General features: G+C 44.8%; 1 protein-coding gene across 1 annotated transcript in view; it reads right to left on the bottom strand.

Annotated features, from left to right (window-relative positions):
• ARHGAP44 (Rho GTPase activating protein 44) overlaps positions 1–1,984 on the bottom strand; it is a 201,383-nt gene that overhangs the window by 109,302 nt on the left and 90,097 nt on the right. The gene's annotated exons all lie outside the window — the stretch shown is intronic.

Genomic DNA, 1,984 nt, shown 5'->3' with positions numbered 1-1,984 from the left:
CTTCAGTCTTTTCAGCCCTAAAGAGAACATGGAGAAACATATCAGTAAGAAAACTAAGAATATAGCCTCATAATCACTCCCCAGTCTCTTCTCTTAAGGCAACACTAGAAAAACAGAGACTTCAGTAGGAGATGCTTCTACCAAAAGAATACAGACACAACACTGGCATTTACTAGGAAACTTCAAAACCAGCACACCAGCAACCCTGGCAGAGAAAGTACTCTGGAGGTGTTGACTGGAACCTGGATTAATGACAATAAACATACTTCTTTTGTTCCCCGACAAATATATTTTTTTAAGCGACAAAATTAAGGTTTCCTCACCCGTAACCCTCCCCCAACCGCCAACAAGTAAGCTAGATTAGCAGAAACCTAAGATGGGATCAATAAACAGCAAACACAGACACAGTATTGAGTCCTGGCAATTAACGCAAAGGCCACCGCCGAGGTCTGGCAACCAAATGTCAGGTCCACTCGAAAGCCTGGGCCTTAAACCTGAGATTTCCACATTTAGGGAAAAAACTCAGATGCTGAATGAAGTGGTCCCAACCAAGCCGTTAGCACCCCCTGCCTCACATCACCGGAGAACGCAAACCCTCCTTGGAGCAAAGCACTCCTAATTTAACGCATGCTCTTTTTTTCTCATTCTCGCTTTCTCTCTCACACACATACAACCTCCCGCAAATTGACATGAAAACAGATCACAAAGATTTAAGAATACACAGAAAGAAAGAAGACACAACATATAAAGAGCCTGAAGGACTTCGACTATTGGAATTAGCAAAGACTGTACCATATGTAGGAAATATTTAAGAACAAACCATATATTAAGAAAACAAGCAATTGGACTTCTGTTTCCAGGAAGATGGAGTGAATGTATTTTAGCAATTCCCTTGCTAATACGACTGAACACCCAGGGCAGTAGGTGTATACAACAAACATAAGACGGCTCTGAAAAGCAAGAGAAGGCATGCTGGCTGAGAACCTACAGACCCGAGGAACAAAATGGTGAGGATGTTTTGCTTCACATTTTCCAAACTTGGTGCTTAAGAAGTGAGCAACCCAAAACACTAACAGGCACACACAAAACAAGTCCCCAGAAAGCCTGGTCTTTGTAGAGACAGGACCAAGAAAGGGGTACTGTAGCAAGATAGAAAATTTTTAGGTAACAACCACTCACTGCAGCCAACCACTACATAAAAAACTATTGTCCTACTCTACCCATGCCAGCAAAAGCTGAGTAGGGAGCCTGGGTTCTGCCCTCGCCACGTTGTAAGCCAGCCACCTCCCCTCACCAGTGTGGGCGTATCAGACAAGGTTGAGTAGGGGGCAGTGACAAAGCCCATTCTCTTCTGCCTCAGAGAGGGGCAATCACATGGGTAGCCCGGACACCTACCTCCACCTAGTGACAATGAAGCATCCCCCGACCCCACTGCCACTAGGGTATCACAGAGGCCTATGGACAGCCAGGCCTTTGGCCAAGGCCCGCCAATAACAAGGCCACTCCCTCCCCCAGTGTCAATGGAACCAAGTGGGGAGCAACAGTGAGCCACTCCTGCCCCTCCCAGCCATGGAGGCAGCAGAGGAGGGAGCCGGAATTCCCGCTTCTACCCCTAGTAACAAGGAGCACCTCGCTCTGCGAAGGGTCAATGAGGCCAAGTGGGAAATCTGGACTTCTACCCACACTTGGCAGAAACAAAGCAGGACTCCTCCTTCCCCTCCTGGAACAGTATTAGAGAAAAGCCACCTAAAAGACAAAATTTAAATGCGATCCCGAGTCTCATGATATAATACCCGCAAATGTCCAGATTTCAGTCAAAAATTACTCATTACTATGCTGAAATAAAAAAGAAAAAAAAAAAGAACCAGAGAAAACTCAAACCGAATGAAAAATGAAAATCAATAGATGCCAATTAAAATTATCTGACAAAGACTTTAAAGCAATCATCATAAAAATGCTTCAATGTGCAACTATGAAGATACTT

The sequence above is a fragment of the Propithecus coquereli genome, unplaced genomic scaffold (genome assembly GCF_000956105.1).
Source record: "Propithecus coquereli isolate 6110/MARCELLA unplaced genomic scaffold, Pcoq_1.0 Scaffold435, whole genome shotgun sequence".
Classification (NCBI taxonomy): Eukaryota; Metazoa; Chordata; class Mammalia; order Primates; family Indriidae; genus Propithecus; species Propithecus coquereli.
Note: the sequence above shows the minus strand (reverse complement) of the source record. Positions and strands in the feature narration are given on the sequence as shown.